The sequence below is a fragment of the Pieris napi genome, chromosome 5 (assembly GCF_905475465.1).
Source record: "Pieris napi chromosome 5, ilPieNapi1.2, whole genome shotgun sequence".
NCBI lineage: Eukaryota > Metazoa > Arthropoda > Insecta > Lepidoptera > Pieridae > Pieris > Pieris napi.
The window spans coordinates 11,877,081-11,894,791 of record NC_062238.1 but is presented as its reverse complement, the minus strand read 5'-3'; the positions used below and the strand labels follow the sequence as shown (position 1 = coordinate 11,894,791).

The 17,711-nt window shown below is 33.4% G+C and overlaps 1 protein-coding gene and 1 non-coding gene across 4 annotated transcripts in view; both read left to right on the top strand.

Annotated features, from left to right (window-relative positions):
* LOC125049855 overlaps positions 1-17,711 on the top strand; it is a 356,920-nt gene that overhangs the window by 158,960 nt on the left and 180,249 nt on the right. The gene's annotated exons all lie outside the window — the stretch shown is intronic.
* LOC125050001 lies at positions 16,499-16,617 on the top strand. The gene has a single exon (XR_007117085.1). It is a non-coding gene; the product is annotated as a 5S ribosomal RNA (ribosomal RNA).

The window sequence follows — 17,711 nt, the reverse complement described above, 5'->3', positions numbered from 1 at the left end:
TAATGTATGCATAATTCTAATTTAAAACTTTTGCATTAATGTAAACTTTTTTATTTCTAATACGACCTAGGGTCCTTCAAGAAAGGATACGGTCTTAAAATACCGTCAACGTACTTGCGAGCCTTCTGGCATTGTTCATGGGCCCAAAAAAGTGTTAAAAACTACGATAATATTAAAAACTTACTATACTCCTTTAAAAACAAAACATTGTAAACAGTGATTATAATATAGCGATAAATAATATTGTGTTTTTTCATATCTTAATTTGTGATAACAATTGATTATAAAAAGGATGATAGGAAAATCCGCACATCACATGTTTTCCTAAAACTACGACATTTCTAATGTAATGACGCAGACATCATCGAAGATCTAGATTAAAATGTCAAGCACATACGTCGAGGAATGATTACTTCTATAACAGCTGGATTAAGAAATGAAAGAAATCACTTCAAACACTTGTGAACTGTCACTGATAAAAAAGTCATGAATCATCCTAAATTTTCTGAGTTTTACTTGTTTTCTATTAAACTTAAATATCAATTAAAATTAAAAAAAAAAAATGTCATCAGGATTCAAACGAGCAGATCATCTGATGTTAGTGATACCCATGAACATTGCCAGAAGGCTCGCAAGTGCGTTGCCGGCCTTTTAATTACCCTAAGTGGAATTGGTTCGGAAATACTTCAGTGGGCAGCTGGTTCCACATAGTGGTGCGCGGCAAAACCTGCCTTAGAAACGTTCAGTTACGGAACGACGGACGTCGAGGTGATTCGGATTATTGTATTCTGCCTTGAAATCTGTTGACATATTGCTGCCTTATATTTCTTTCTTAAAGTTAAATGTGCACATAGACAGAAAGTCCATTGGTGAACAGCTGGGGATCGTACTCCAGAGATGACAGTAGCACGCTCGCACTATCGACACTGCTCAAAAAAAAATATGATCACAGTAAAAAAAATCTCAGCCCAAAACTGTATTTTTTGTCAGAGAGTTTTTTGCATACACAAATTGAAGCGTTATTTTAGGTCCCACAAAGAGGTCTCGTAATCCCAAAATTAATTTACATCGGATACCTCTTAAGTTGCGGTCAGGCGGAGTCAGGTGCGAATAATGCTACAAATGGGCATTTCGAGTGACAAGTGTCAAACAAACAAATATAGATAAATCAGCTGTCCCTAGACGCGAACTTTGTCGGCAACCCTCGGTCGACTTTCGCTACTTTGACGTGACTGTCTTGAATATATTACGGTTTCAAATCCCAGATATTATTTATTTATTTATCAATTTAAATAAAGATTAATCTATAATTAAATTTCCAGAATTACTTACAATATAATATTAACTTTCGCTGTAAATAAGAATAACAAAACATTAGAATAAATTTTTAAAAGTTTAATCCCTGGGGTAGACCCTTGGCAATTTCTCGTTGTACTTACTATGCAGAACGTCTGCATAGTATTCTTTGTGGTGACTTATATACCAATGATATTTACGAATGGTCTACGTTTCACCGTTTACGTAAACGTTAATTTAATTTTCTACTGTAATGCGTTTATAAAACCCATAGTTTTTTCATGCATTACTTGACTTTAAAGTGTTTAACACTTAATATTTTTTTATAGAAAAAAAACTAGCTATAGGTACACCAACTTATGGTGACTTAAAGCCCCTTTATCAGTGTATTTTTTCGTATCGATAAAACTATTACATATTAAAATTACAAGGGAATCTAAGCCTCTCAGGAATAAATAATTAGTTTTCCCTTAGACTAAGAGTGAATCCGTGGCTAAACCGAGTTTGAAACTACTTATACAGAGTTAACAACTAATGTACAAGTTGAAAGTGCTGCTGTTGATCCGTTGCCATGGGAACTCCTCTGGTCAGATTTAAGCTCTATTGTTTTCAAATTGTGAAATAAACAAGAGTAACTTTGATTAAGCTAAGGTAAGATTGAGCAGTGTTGGCCTAGTGGCTTCAGAATTCCTGAGGTCTTATGTTCGATCCCCGGCTGTGCACCAATGGACTTTCTTTCTGTGTGCGCATTTAACATTCGCTCAAACGGTGAAGGAAAACGTCGATGGTGTATGTCAGGTACAGGAGGCTGATCACCTAATTGCCTATTAAATCATGAAATAGATACATAAATCTGAGGCCCAGACCTAAAAAGGTTTTTTTTAACTTTGATAATAATTTGGATACGTTACGTAACAGGTAAAAACCTAAATTTTTATCTTATCTCGTTTCTTTATTGTTTTTTATGATTGTCATTGATACTCTATGGTGATGACGCACGAAAATATGGACGTCAAACAAAAATAACACATGACAATTGACTAAATCATCACGCTGATAAAGCATTACCTTGCAATGTATATCATTAAATGATTGATAGATATTTTTTCTAAGAAAATCTTTCATGAACATGCCGTCCTACACCAAACAATCTTAATATATCGGTAAGGAAAATAAACGAAAGTTATACATAAAAACTGAATTAGTTCAATAGCAATCTTTTGACTAAATTACTTATGCGTCTCATTTTATCAAATTGTGATAACGCAGTAATGAAAAGAGACGGCTTATTAGGTTTTATTTAGATTTTTTCTATGGTATAGTATCTTTTTTGGATGCTAGAGGTTAGCATCCGTCTTTTAGAATTGGATGGGGATGCTGGAAACATTCAAATTTTTTCAACCTATTCGACTTGGAATCCGCCAAATCGCGATTTAATTCTTAAATTCGCGATTTGGCGGACTAATATAATTCTTAAGTTCACCTAACATCAGGTGAGCCTACTGCCAGTGTTCTATAAAAAAAAGTGCTTGCGTACAAAGTACACATGTCAGAAGTGACTTAGAGAGAGGAAAATTAAGATATGTTAGGAATTTAATGAATTTTATTGTCATTAAAATATTCAGTGTCGAAAATTGATACAAATAATACAAATAATTAAATTAATTTATTTCTTCGAGAATAAAAACACCTGGCATTTTAATTTACAATTCGTCATTTGAGATTTTAATAAATTATTTTGCATAAAATATAGAATACTTACTAATATTTCATAAATTCTCTTTACGAAATTTTAATTTGAAAAATAGAATTTCGCTCTCTGCCTTTTCTTCGACAAAAACGCTGCACATCTTCGTGACGTTCCGTAAAAATTTTACCCTCATGCGCCTAAAGAAGTTTTACTTCAAAAAGATAGGCTCTTTAGTCTTTGATTAAAACTTCTCATGTATTTATGACATCCGGTATTATAATTAACAGGAATTGAGGCATACATATTCAATTCCATCGAAATACGTCCGTCAATTCACACGTACCCCAATAGATGAATAATTCAAGTGAAAACAAATTAGTGTTGCCCCTTGTTTAACGAGTTTACCGACATTGTTTATTAAATACTGGCAACACCTGTATACGTAGTTTAATTATAGGTAACAAAGAGTTATAATTATGATTGTCGTCAATTTTTAATTACGCTTTAACTGCGGAGCTAAATATTAAAACTATACATAATAAACAATATGCAAAAATCAATATACCCTTATTTTAAGTTTATTATTATTGATGATTTTTCCGTAAGATGTGTTTTGCCATATAAGAAGCAATATAGATTTGATTGATAGGGCCGGAACGGATATCATTATTCTATGTGATTCTTGACTTTATTGATCCCAGAGCTGGTGCTACGAAGTATTGCAATACAGCGAGAAAATTCTGTCAACAAAAAAGGTACCACAGATCTAACTTTTACAATTTGTTTTTATTTTTGATTTTAAATTATTATTATTACTATAATAAAAAAAATATATATAAAAACTTTATTCATGACAAATAGGCTGTGACAAAATACATATATCACTAGTCCCAATGCTAATTTAAATAACAACTAATCAGTGGTACGTGGTACATGTTTTAAACAGTTATACTAATTTAAGTCTTATAACACACTAGCTGGCCTGGCGAACGTCGTACCGCCTAACAGTCGATTCTTTATTTTTTTTTAAATACTTATTCTGCTATTCGGGACACCGGTCTAGCTAGTAAGATAAAAAAAGAAAGTTGATAAGACAACAAATACATTATGTCAAAAAATAAAAATTTACCTTCCCGGTTGTTAGTGGAGCGGCCACTAACATTTGAACTTTATGATATGGTATTAAAGTTCAAATTGACTTTTAAGTATTATTTTGTATGGGAATATAGAAAAGTGTTGTTTTTAGACTTTTTCATTCAATTTTTTAAATTTTTCTCTCCGTAAGAACCTCGTACTTCAAAGAATATTATAAAAAAAGAATTGGCCAAATCGGTCAAGCCGTTTTCATGTTATGTCGTGACAACGGAAAACGGGTTTCATTTTTATATATATAGATTAAGTGTATGCGAATGTGTGACTGTATTTGTGCGGATGTATTTGAGAGTTTACGTAAAAGTTGTGATAATTCAAAAAAAAGTTGTTATGTCTCAAATAATAAATTGTGAATTGGTAAAAATATAATTAATTATTTTCACTATAACCTAAGTGGTTTTAAGTAATATCTCTTATATATATTTTAGTCCTTTCAAAATAAATATGACTCAGTTTTGAGTACTGCAATGTACAACTAGGCTTTATTTTATGACGGCTACAAACGGAAACTACAGTTGAATAATATGATGTAACAGGAAATAATAGCCATAATTTGCCAGTATATTCTGAAATTCGCGATAAAAGGACCGCTAACAAAATTATTGTAGTTTGGTTTTCGCCCGAACGTGCTCGAATGTCAGTCTGACTGGCGCCTGGATAGCGTTATTCCCCAAAATCGACGACATTATAAAACATATTTTTGATAAGGTTAATATGCTTAGTTATGAGTTTTATACGACGTGTTCTATGAGAGAGTGTTTCGAAGAGTTGTTTGGGTTCATTTCTCCTCTTCACCACCGTAGGAGCCGTAATAACTCCAAATTCTGGCACACCCACCAAAATGGGTTTCCATAGGTGGCGATGACATCCGTACCGAACAGAAGAATGTCAGAAAGTCTGAAGAATAGATGTGAACTGAAAATAACTGGCCATCATCTTTTGTCTTTTAAATCCTTTTTTTTTAATAACATATTTGTTTGCTGCGCGCTGCGAGTCGAAACCTCTGTCTCCTCGCGCGCTGCAGCCTTCATCAAAGGATAAAATCCTCCGTACATCCCCGTATTAGCAGGGTGCCAACCAGCACACCATCAGAAGGGGGCACACGCCTCGCATGGATCTAAACAAATTCATGAGGGAGGGTAACAAAATCATCGAAACATATTTGTAAGGAGCTATCTATTACCATTACATCATGCTGTACCTTTATCAGCAATATTAGGTAGGTAAAAGGCATTAAATAACCCATAACAAAAGCAAAATATCTTCGTATTTTACAGAATAAGTCTGTGACCCGTATGGCAGGTACCTTACTTCGCATTGTTCCAAATATGTCAGCGAACTTCCAGATTTTGTTAATAAGAATAAAATAACATCAAAAGGATTTTTAATTAAAGCGAACATAATTGGTTGCGAAAACTTTAAACTTTTTTGTAACAAGGCCGATTTAAATATTGTTTTAATAATTTAAAATACAATTTGCCGAATTTTGGAGTATCTTTATTTAACTATAAAAAGTTGAAAAACAATTCATAAGAGGTTTATAGAAAATTTTAGTCTATAGAAAGCTCTAAAGCGTTGTTCTTGTATATTTTTGTCCTTATCTTTCTTTTGTCAAGGCTCAACTGGGAATACAATTTTTATAAAAGGTGAAATTAACCGTATTAAATCAATTTTAAATTACTGTTCTAAACTATGATGAAAGTTACAGAAAACCTCTCTATCCTCCTCATCTACTGCTTATCTTTAATAGAATACTTTTAAAGTACCAGGGCACAATGAACGTTGAAGAGATGTAACGTCACTAAAGCTATCTCACTTCATTACTCAGGGAGCGCATCAATTATGTATTCTTTGACCTACTTCTTGAGACTGCCCAACTTTCGTAAATAAAATGATGACGTCATTGGAAATTTCTCTACTAATCTGTAAATGTTTCTTAATGTTAGTTGTTCATTTTTAATTCAAACAATTCATTATGCCTGTGGTTGTCTGAAAGAGATCGCTTGAAAACGATAAGGTAGGCCGATTATTGAAATATTTTAATTGTGCTATATTTCTTGCAAAAAAGTGTATTAAATGAATAAAATAAAAAAATGTGCTTTTATAAATCTCCAACCAATGAAATCTCCAACTGTACATGTGGAAAATGGAAGAAACTGCTTGTAGCAGTAAATCCCGTTACTTGCTTTTTTAATTGTCTGTTTTGTGTTTCTTTATGACGTAATTAAAGTATATTATTATTATATAATAATTGATTAGCTATGCAAGAAGTAGCTTATGATGGCGGCTTAATTAGTAATACACTACCAATACCTACGTAAAAATCCACTTTACATTTACTGCCACACAGTTCTCAAATCAAGGGTGTAGAACGGAGGAGAAGAACTGGCATTCCTAATACATTAGATAACAAGCTATCTAAAAGATCATTAACATCTGAATACCCCATGCCAATTACATTCAATTTGACCATTAAATTTTACGACGGAGCATTCGTCGCTTTTAGCCAACAAAGGAGCGTTTCCGCAATGTACGGAAGTCCCGGACATTTGCATGCACGCCTAATATGCATGCCTGAAGTATGCAGACATGCCAATTTGTCGGGATTTCCTTCGTACGGAATGATAACAAGATTTGGTTTTATGGTGATAAATCCTATGAGTCATTTAAATTTTGAATTTCGAATTGAATTCGAGTGCTTTTAGTTATGGTCAGTGAGACTGCCACGTCAACCTGTCTACTGATTATATATATATATATATATATATATATATATATATATATATTTATATCGTTACATTAGGCGTTCTTTATAGTCATAACTATCGAATATTTGTAGTACATTTCATAACAAATATTATTAATACGATTAAAATTATGTTTCAGTTAATTAAGCGTTTATAGAAACAGAAACAAGAACGACACTCCGGGTAATCCATATGAAAATCCCAAGTCTCGTCTTATGTTCTGTTAAAGTACTTATTTAAAATTACCTTCTAAGTAGTTCAGAACAGAAAGAGACAATAACGTGTAAGTCTTTAACGTGAACAGCGTGTCTATCCATGATTAAACCGTGGTGCTTTTGAAACAACTTTCTTAAATAATCCTGATATTCAGATTGACAATAGTCTAAAGTGGAGCATACTTGAAAATTGGCCAGTAAACAGAAGCGGTCGCCCTCGCGGCGCCTTTGATTTAATCTAAAGGAGTGTCGAATGTCGATGTATGAGTTATTGCCCCTATTGATGTAAACATTCTTTCCGATAGCAACTCAAATAGTTGATCAATCTTTGTTTTGTATGGATTTATAAATTTTCCTTTTTCATACTAGAGAAGTATGTTTTGGTGTTCCTAATAAATTTTCTTCGTGTGTATTGATTGAGTTGAGAACCTGCGATACTTGAGCGATAGTGCTGCTGTATAGCCTACTTCCTTTCTAGATATATTTTTGTTAGATAAATGAAGTATTCTTGAGATAACCGATCAATCAAATAAAAAAATGTATAGATTTTTTATATATAAACTTATAGAAGTGCTAAACATAAACGTATAATTTTAATTTTTTATAATTAAAATCATAATTTTGGCTATAATATTAATATATCAAATGGTTTATTAATATATCAAAATTTGATTTATTAATAACTACGCAAAACCCGGATGAATCGGGTTTTATTACCGGTGAAACAATATTTTAGATATGTAATTTGTACAACCAAAAAAATCAGAATCTGCCCAATGGAGTTTTGGTAAGAGTAGTGTTGTTACTTACTTCTGACATCCCAGACTCGGTGTCATATAAAAAGATTATAAAACAAGATATATCGCTAATGTGCATTCAAAAGCTCCCTGCTGTGGACAGTTAAAAATTGACCAAGCATGACGTTAGAGCGTTACATCCGGCGAAATGAAAAATGGCGTCGGGCGCATTTCCGGAGCGCGTGCCGTGATAATGGACTGCATTTTATAGCTTTTTGCACTCATTGTTTTATCTTATCACTTTTAGAGATTCATATATCCAGAACAAAGAACATCCTTGTTAACATTACATATATCACAGTGATTTTCATACATACCTACTTCTTTATATGTTTTCAAAATCATACGCAATTAATAAAACTACTGTATTCAAAACTCTCTCAGACTGTATTCACTTATCATAAATGGCCAAAGATTAACTCAAACTATTTCTTAAACAATCTACACTTCATAATATAACGTCTACGCACTTCGAACTACGAGGAGCTACGAAAGCTACGCTCGTAGCAGAGTTGACGTAATTGATTTTCTTTATTTGAACATTGAAATGTACTTGCGACAGTATCATAATATTTAATCATACGAACATGATAAACAATTTAATTCTAGTGAGTGCTACCCTGTTTACATTTTCGTACCTTTTCGTTTTACAGGAGAATTCATTATCTCCCTCACAACTTTGATTAAAGAGCCCTAAAATTTATATAAAATGCCGTGTTAAATAACCTAATAATCAGGGTTTACTGGTATTTAAAGGCCGGAACTCGCGAGTTTTTTAATGTTAGTGTCCATGGGCGGCAGTATCACTTAACACCAAGTGAACCTCCTGCTCGATTAGTTATCCTAACGATAAAAAAAAATTAAATTAACATCCATATATAGAAATCATGAAACATTTTCTAACGTTACCCTTGCTGTCAATCATAAAGTTAAAATTTAAACGGTCCCTAACTAAACGAGGGATTTTTGACAGGGGATTGATATGGATACACGTACTGTTTTAATTTATTTTAAAACGAAGTATGACTCAGGCATTCTATACAAATACAATTTATGAACTCTCCTTTCGACAAATCTTTTAATGATGCTGTTATTTTTTGGTTCTTTAATTTAGGAAGTAGTTGAAACTAGTCGACTCAGTGTCTAAGACACGCTGTCACGCGAATTCCTTCTGCTTTAAAAGCATATGTATAAATAAACAATTGATGCCAGAGTGCAGTTTTGGTGTTTCACTGTCTTGCTGGATAAATTAATTATCGATGAAAACATTTTCTTGCTAAAGCACCTGTCCGTGGATTTGTAGTTGTTTTTCCAATCAATGTTCAATATTGTTTTTCCACGCCGGCGCCCGATTTAAGTTTTAATTAAAAGCCGTTTGTGTCTAAATTGGACGACAGCATAGTAACAGTTAGTGGAGATAATTGGTAATAGTCCTAGAGTTATAGAACTGGATAAGACCTTAGAACCATGTAAATAGTAGTAAATAGCGGCCTTCACACGTGCAGTTCGGATTGGCATTTCTGGAACTGCGCACCAATCTGCAGATAAATCTGTGCAGACTAGACCGCGCGCTGATCTGTGCTTCTACTTTACGCTTCAATTGTAATAACAGTTTGAACTGCGGTTCAAACTGTCTATTTCGCTTTCCTGCAGATAAAACTGTACGTATAAATGCTTTTCGAGAGTTTAGATCGCAGTATGGAATGGCGCGTGGAATGTCGACCAATTTTAAAAGTTTTCTTTCAGTTTGAACCGGTACAGTAGAAATGGATACACGTCTAGTGATCGCGTTAGCTGGTTTTGTGGTTGGTTTTAATAATCTAAAAAGGAGACGTGTATGGGTTAAGAAATAGAGACGAAAATTTGGACATTTACCCATGTTAAAAAAGTACGAGAAAACTATCCAGAAGATTTTAAAAATTACCTAAGGATGGACGGCGATAATTTTGATTGCTTATTGGAACTTATCCGTCACAGAATTACTAAGCAAGATACAGTTATGAGAAAATGCATAACACCAGAAGAACGTCTTTCCGCAACATTAAGATATCTGGCAACTGGACGTTCATTTGAAGATTTAAATTACGGTTTGTATAAGCCGACTTATTTTTAACTTGCCATAAACACGGATGTTCCCGATATATCCTTATCAAACCTGTCACTGCTTCCACGCTCCAAACTGCCATTTTGAAATAATTGTCATCCACACGAGGTACCCGCATAAAACTGTACAAACTTTCGTACACACCAATGCGCCGCATCGAACTGTCAAACCACCACGCGCTTGTCGCGTCTACACGGACGGATTGGACGGCAGATCGGAATGGCGCGGGCTGTTTCCTACGGTTCGAACTGTACGTGTGAAGGCCGCTATTATTAGATAGAATAATTTTATATTTAAGCCTGGGTATCACTACGTTAAATGTAGAGCAGTGTTGGCCTCAGCGTGCGACTCTCATACCTGAAGTCGTGGGTTCGATCCCTGGCTGTGCACCAATGGACTTTCTTTCTATGTGCGCATTTAACATTTGCTCAGCGGTGAAGGAAAACATCGTGAGGAAACCGACATGTCTTAGACCCAAAGTGTCGATGGCGTGTGTTAGGCACTGGAAGCTGATCACCTACTTGCTTACTAGATTTAAAAATGATCATGAAACAGATTCAGAAATCTGAGGCCAAGACCTAAAGAGGTGGTAGCGCCACTGATTTATTTTTATTTTTTTACAACAAATATTGAAGTTTATCGGATTGAAATATCTTAATTAAATGGTTTAGAAAAAAACAAATACCTCTATTACAGAGCTTCAATAAAAGAGCGTACGGAGTCTTAAAATGCCAGCAACGCACTTTCGAGCCCTCTGGCATTGAGAGTGCCCCTAGGCGGTACGGTAGTTAGTATCACTTAATATCAGATGAGCCTTCAGCCCGTAACAACATTTTAATTGTTGACTTAGAAAATTTTTCACTTATATTCTTAACTCAACGTTATAATAAATGATAAGCCTAACGATTAAAGAAAAATAATTATTATTTTAAAGATTCCTTGATCCATGTATCTATGATATCGGTTTACGTTTAGTTTCGTTCGGGCGCCGGAACGACGCCGTCATGAACGTAGAATGTAAATTTTGTTTTGCAGAAACATTAATTTACATATTTGGGTTATTGCTTTTTAATAACTTCAAATTCTTCTCTTAAAAGTATTTTTTTATATCGTGTTATTGAAGATGGAATACGTGCGTAGAAGATAGTATTTTTCGTAGCACTCCGTTGTAGCAAATTGCATTTATTACTACGGCGTAGAGGCGTAGCAGTTTCTTGAAAAATATTGTTACAGCCTAATTCTCTTTATAATCACTCCCTATATTAATTCGTTCGTATATGATATACTATAGTATTTATTTATTTTATTTACATTAATATTTATTTTCCTACACACAAATATACAGTATATACAAGTTCGTTTATTTACCGACCGTTAAATCAAACTTAAGTAACAAAGATAGACTGTTCATTAATTTTATAACGAAAGTTTTTCTAATGCGTTAAGGCAATCGTGGTCGGCGAGAATTGTTTACACAACCTTTATTAAATGCTAAGCAAACATCGACGTGTATTTCAAATACACAATACAATAGTTTCGATTACCTTATCCAAAGTTTTTGACGCACACAATGACTCGGCGTGATATGTTTCGCACCCGGCGCCGCTTTTGTTCATTTTGACACGTCGAAGATTGGTATGTTGCGATCAATAGGCCTTTATGCAGCCTTCCCGCAGTATCTAAAGCCTATTGCAACAATATCGTGTCGCGTGAAGCCTAGACACACCGTTATATAAGCAAAGTATAAGTTATTAGTCTGATTGGGAAACATTTTGCAAGCTTTCATTGTTTGCATAAAAAGAAAAAATCAAGGTTCAAATCCTTGATAACAAGGAGAGATGGAGCGCGTCACTTTTTTACTTCATATTTCACTGACTGTTAGATGACAGAGAACAAACTAAGATTATCTTAGATAATCATCCATATCAATTGTTAAGGATATCGTACTATCTTGACGTTTAATAAACATGTTTAGATTGATAACACAGATTATAAAATCCCGTAACATTCTATCAATTAGAATATTTTACAGATTTAAGACAAAAAATACAAATTATTTACATTGAAATTGATTGTACTACATATTAAGAAAAAATATTAAAACTAATATTAATATAAATTACTGAAAACGAAATATCTAGTTATGTAAATGTAATAAATTTGCAATAATCCGTTAAAGAAGTTTTATTGAAATCACGAAAGATTGTAATGTTAAATGACGGTTAAGAGACTATTTCTTCGAAAGACGTAAGATCCCTATCATACAAATCTATTCGATTAGAACAATGCATTGGAAAAAAAACAGAGAAAAAAAAGAAAGGAGTAATGGAAAATATGAGGAGTCTTTTTTTACCCTAAAAGGGGCTACCACCACAAAAAAACCTAACTCAATTCATTAATAAAGCTCTAATAATAATAAAGAGACAATTCAAGATTTCTCTATAGAAACAACATAGAGAAAACTCGAGTGAAAGTATTCTAATAGTTTTCCCTGAAGAATAAATTTAATATTTTAATAATGTCAAAAACGAACACGCGTCATCGTGATGGATATGAAAACCGTTATCATTGCGCAATGTCGCATTTATTACATAATAGAAAATCATATAAGAATGTTATGATTCATCACCGCACTCAACGAAAGCAAACCGTCGGAAAAATACCCAATATTTTTTATTTAAAATATATATTTTAAAATCTCGTATAAATTTTCTCGAAATTCTACAATTTACTATTTATCCCACAAATCCTAAGCTAGAATGTATTCTAGACCTGATCTTATTACCACAAAAATGATATGTACTATTTGAACAAGCGTTGAATAGCCTCATATTTAACAAATATTTAAATAATTTATACATGAAGTTGTCTAGACGAAGTTTTTCGCAAAAGGGTAAGTTTAATGTTTATTTTAAATCACGTACACAATTACCCTGTTGTTATTTAATACCCGTTATCTACGTATCAGAATCGCCTACGTACATAAATAATGTATATGGAGACGTCGCAAGTGGAAAAAAACAGGCGATTATTTATATCTTTACTAATACTATTAAAAGTTTTGTTGCTTTTTGGAAGGAATAAATTTAATGCATGGAAAATGGGCTGGAGGCTCGTCTGATGTGAGTGATACCCATTGACAATAGTAGCATAGTCAATATAAATATCTAGAATATATAAAGATGTCCTGTGTGAAGTCGGGATAGGCTGGTTATATATTTATTTACAAATCGTTACATTTATAGAAAAACAAATAACATAATACATTAAATTTATAAGGGATGCAACGCCAACTAGCTATCTCTTCCAGGCAACCCTAGTAAATAAAAAAAACTAAAAAATAAATATGATGGGTAAAGTGCGAGAATTGCATAACCAAATCTTATAAAAAATAAAGAACCTTATACTAAAATATTTAGTTTTTTTTAACTTAAAACTAAAAAGCTAATCTCACGGATTCATGAATTGCGATGCAATACAAAAGAATAAGAAATAAAAGAATTACAAAAGTCACGATTGAGCAGGAAATGTTTATCTATTAGAACGTTTATTGTAATTAATAAAATGTATGTCGGAGATTCAACGCGATTAATAATTACAAAGTTGGTATCACTACCGTCGTCCGACATTATTACTTAATTACTTAATATTTAAACACAGTCGGTGCGCACGCCCGGCGGAGGCGCCGATCGGAATTCGGACGGCAACTCAAGCTCTTCACGACCGATTCTACTACTGACAGCTTGACTTTGACAATTGACACTTTGACACTTTACAACCTGTAAGATGTCTATGATATTGCGTGGTGTTGCCATTGTAATCAAACAAATTACACCGTGTTCTATCATTACCTAATCTCTGACATGTATCTTTATTTAAAAAAAAATTAAAATATAGAATAAGTCCTTGGACACAATGGCAGGGGAGTAGAAGTATTATGAATGATAAAAAAAAAATTTATGTAAAAGACTTTCAAAATATGTTAGGGAGGTAGCCAGTCGTATGCAGTATTATAGATTGTACCTTTAAACTTATATATTAATTTGTTTATTCACACTTCGTTGCATTAAAAAACACACAAATAACACAATACATAAACTTCTTGCCCGTTCTCTCTAAAGAGTTTGAAAATGACACGAAAAGGAAATATACTTATTGAAACCTGTTTAATATAGGAGTTTATTATAAACTACTCGTACATATTTTTTTCATAGATAGTGATATGAAAACACCAAATAAAATCAGGTACATCGTTTGTTAAGTCAAGTCACTGAAATCTGTCCCGCTCATTCAAGTTTATGACTTTTATTTTACGACTCGCCATACGGATTTTATGAAGAGATCGTCCCAAAATGTGAACTCTACAATGTATTTAAAGTCCTTGTGCTTAAAATTGTGTGACTAAATTAAAAAACTAGTTGGTGAAGAATTATCCTTTTTTTAAAGCTTAGTAATGGAGACTACTTAAGAAATGAACTACTATTACTATGTGAATTTTCATAATTGAATTGAATAACAAATTTAATGAATATTACAGAACCGTTTGTAAATCTGCTTTTGGTTTTAAATGATGACTTGCACAGCCCATATGTATACCTTTAATTCGTGTATTTTTTTTATGGCTCTGGCACGATTTGTGCATTAGCCAGCGTCAAGTATAGGATTTTTTATAATTCGTGCTTGTCTTTAGAAATTCGACCGTGTCCTCCGTGTACGGTTTAGGCACTCGCCCGGTACCGCACAACCCTCCCAAAGGCCGAGAACAAATTTAAATTAAATTAAATCTTGCCCTCGAACCGGGAATCGAACCCGGTACCCCTCACCTAGCTGCCACTTAATAAGATCGCTAGGCTATGAGGCTCGTGTAATTAGATCTTTAATGTTTATTAGACTTCTATATTACCAGCGCTGTGGAACACGTGTGCTTCACAGCATCTGCAAACACACACACACATTACACACTTAAAATGCACCTCATTATTTTGTGTGTTTCGTTTGTAATAAATATTATCTATGTCTATGTTATGTCTATAAATGAAAATAATACAGACTATCAACGAAATTCCATTTTCAAACACAATCTGTGTAACGAATTCCAACCCTTACGTAACTAAGGGGCGTTTCCTACCCATGGTTAACAAACACCGTATTAATACCCGGTTATTACTGGGCAAGGAATTAACCGGCCGTAGATGGATTAATGAATCGAATATGAGATATGGGACCCGCTTTACTGATGTTTACTTTGTTTTGGGTTAATAATTTTGCTTCTGTTTTCAGGTATGCTTTAGTACATTACAGGGTAAGTCTAGTTTTATTAAATTTATGCAATGTACAATATGTAAATTTATACAGCGTCCAACTTGTCATCTTAATAAAACCTAAATATTAATAAAAAAAATAATAATATTGGTTGTTTGTAAAGTAGATTTACGATCGAGATGTTTACGTGATAACGTCTTATTGGTAATATAAGTTTTTGGGAAGTAAGGAATTAATGAAGATAACAATTTTTTCAAATTTTAAATTACATCTATCGTTTTATTCACACTTTTGGTGATAAATTTCGGGTGTAAAATGACAAGTTTACTTATTCGACTATGATATACATTTTTCTTCATACATTCACGGAATGACTGGCAGCGCTCGAGATGAGACGGGAGATCGGTCCGTCTCTCTCTCGTTATACCTGCGATCGCGCTCGTGAGGTTTTGGTGTGACACAAGTTTCTGAACATGTCACCCGACTAAAACGATTTTAAAGACGTTATCACGTCAAAAAATAAACACTATTTTAAATTATTACTCAAACAATTTCCGTTTCTTTGACTCACCAATACTTAATTAATAACTGGCTTAGTGTATATTTTGAGTAAATCATGATATGTTACATTAGAAAACCACATTTGTTTGTATGTTAGTCTAAAACTTAACAGAATTCGCTGTTTCAAACTTGAACAATTTACACGTGAACAGATTTAACATAAGACTTAGTTTTGAGTGGGTCGTAATTCCATCATACGTCAAATAAGATAAAGCCACTTACGAAACTAATGCCGCGTCTTAGTGACACCCATTGCAAGGGTTACACTAGCCAAATAAAGCTTTGATACATTTTTTGCAAGAGTTTAAATAATATTGTACGGTTGGGTCATCTTTAAATAGGAGGATTTTATTTTTGGAACGAAGTTCCTTATCGTGCGTTCTGAAAGGGGGCTAGACGGAAAAAATTCTTACGAAAAGTTGTCACGACACTTTTTTGCTATTTGCTATTGTAATACACCGGTTCTCGTCCGATCACCGAAGTTAAGCAACGTCGGGCGAGGTCAGTACTTGGATGGGTGACCGCCCGAGAACACCTCGTGATGTTGGCTTTTTTTTGTAGGGATAAGAAATTAAAATTATTTTTGGAATCACTTAACTAAATTTAGACCAAAAGTTGTAACGACACTAATTTTTGCTATAGTTGTTATATTTTACATTTTCGATTTAGCTATCGCCAACGTCCATACCACGTTGAATACACCGGTTCTCGTCCGATCACCGAAGTTAAGCAACGTCGGGCGCGGTCAGTACTTGGATGGGTGACCGCCTGGGAACACCTCGTGATGTTAACAGGCTTTTTTTTTTCGTCGTAAGATTGGTGTCGAGAAAATCTATCACACTGTTATGATACCAATTAACATATAAATTAATCGAAAGGAATTTCGTTCCATCCGGGTGTCCCTTGACACCTCTAAAGTTTTAATTCTATATTAACTCGCGTACAACAATAGAATATAAACGAAATAATGAAATGTTAATTGCTATGTAACGAATGATTGCAATGTAACTGTTGAAGAGAGTGCCTACGTCTGGCTATACTCGAGGCGTAACTCCGACGATTTAGGAAATCGCCTCGCTTATAAAACTAAGAAAGCCGGAGTGACCAAAATGCACAGCCTTGGCTCGTACTAATATAAAGAAATGAATCTTTAAATTATGTTTTTTTTACACTGATATCAAGGCTTTCTGGGATTATCTAGTTTTACTAGCTATACAAAGTACTACGTAAAATTACCAGAATTAGACAACATCCACTAATTTATCTTTATCATCAAAGGCTCATTTAATTTCAAATAAAGTAATTTATTTCCCTATCAATTTCTTTGAGCTGTCATCAGCTAAATAACTATTTATGATTGATGATCATTCCCCCATCCTTAGTATTATGACTTACACGAGTATTTAAAACTATTAAACAGTATTAATGACGATCATAAATTAAATATGATTTAGTGCTCATTTTAGTAATGAAAAGTGTCCATTATGTTTTAAATGAGTTTATTTAGTATTCATGTTTGTTTTGTCTATTAAGTGGTAATGGGATATTCAAGATTTACTGTCTATTTGAGGATGTCGTACCTAAATATGATTTTGGTAAATTTCTCGTATCTCGGCTCTACCTTAAAACATCTTCAAATTTGTTTCTATCATTTGCACTTCGTTACATTTATAGAAAAACAAATAACATAAAACATAAAAATATAAGGTATGCAACGGGCGGTCTTATCTCCTTATATAAGGAAAAAAAGAAACGGAACAACTTTACGAATTGTAGAATCCCAAGTAATAAAGGAGGCGCATGGCTTTGGACCCTTTAAAATTAAAAAAAAACTGATAATAATACATGCATGATGTAAACGATATTGTTTCAGTTCCCAGTGGGTCC